The following is a 1456-nucleotide window of genomic DNA, read 5'->3' on the forward strand; positions in this document are numbered from 1 at the left end:
CTCCGCGGCCTCTTGCGGAGCGGCTCCCCGGCAGGAGGCGACGGGGCCTCCCTCTCAGCCGTCACTGCCGAGGGGGAGCCGCCGGGCTGAAAGGCGAGCGCCGCCTCGTCCGCCATCTTTCAACTGCCTCTCTGGCCCTCCTCCCTCGCCTCCTCTCCTCCCGCTCGACTCGCGGCACTGGCGCCCCCGCGGCTCCGGCTGCGGGAGATTTAAACCCCGTCACGTGACCCGCCCCTTTTCGCCCCCGCCCTCTCGCCGCTCCCGCCACCCACGCGGGCCGGACCACAACACGGCGGGTCACGTGGCAGGCGGAGGCGGTGTGGGCCTGGAGGAAACGCGGCCGGGGCTGCTGCGGCCCCACCCCTCGGCGGCAGGCGAGTCTTGCAGCCAAACTTGTCTTTCAAACTGTCGTCAAATCACTGCTGCCTGGTTGGGTCAAGTTTTGGTTCGCACTGCGAGTTTCCGCTTTTGCCTGAAGTGCACACCTTGCTCGCCTTACTTTGTCTTTTCTGGATTTACGCTAAGGGTTAAAACTTAGTTCCTGAAAGGCGATCAGGAATGAAGCTGGCCAAGGCTCAGCTTCCTGAAATACGCTAGGTAGTCGGTCTCTTTGTTACGGTTATCAGTAGACGCAAAAGGACACAGTTAACTCTTCAACCTCCTCACCCCATTCTGACAACTCCTCTTCGCCTCCTTTTTTCTCTTTGCTTCTCTCCTGAGCCGGTTGCTTTTTCTCCCTCTCTCCATCCCTTGTAGGGTGGTGTAGGCTGTCATATCCTGAAAGGCGTGTGTCAGCTCTGGAAGGACCTTTGACGGGGGTGGGAGGGTGATCAGCCTATCTGCTTTCTGGCCCCAGCTTGGCTCCAAATGTGGGGTTTACCTTCTCTGGGTTTCACGGAATTAGTATACAGGGTAAAGTGGGGCGTTATGAGGAGAACTGGACTGAGCATGACTTGGCCCCTATAAACATCTGGATTTGGGTTAGAATTTGAGGTCCTTCCCTTCTAGCGTGAGCACTTTATTTAGCTTTTCTAAACCCAATGTCTTCATCTCTAAAATGCTAATACCTTTTTTGTAGGGTTGTGATGAGAAATAAGATAGCCAGATGTAAAGTGAAGGGTACGTAATAGCTAAAAAATATTACTTTCCTACTTGAAGACCCTCTACTTTCCACTTTTCCTGAAATTTCCAGGACTCTGTCACTCCACATCTAGCCTTAAGTAAGGACTCATATAATACATGGCAAATCCAGAGCCAAACTTGGCAGGCATCTCTGCCTCTGGACATGGCACTTCTATCCACTTAAGGGACCTCTGTGAGTTTATAGTATTATCAGTCCTTAAGCTTAAAGTGGGTTCTGTCTATACCATGGCAATTACTGTTTGAACTTAAGAAACCAATCTACGGTGTTTCTTACTTAAAAAAAAAAAAAGTTCTAATTTTGAAAATGTAACTC

The sequence above is a fragment of the Neophocaena asiaeorientalis genome, unplaced genomic scaffold (genome assembly GCF_003031525.2).
Source record: "Neophocaena asiaeorientalis asiaeorientalis breed wild unplaced genomic scaffold, Neophocaena_asiaeorientalis_V1.1 scaffold31, whole genome shotgun sequence".
Taxonomy (NCBI): domain Eukaryota; kingdom Metazoa; phylum Chordata; class Mammalia; order Artiodactyla; family Phocoenidae; genus Neophocaena; species Neophocaena asiaeorientalis.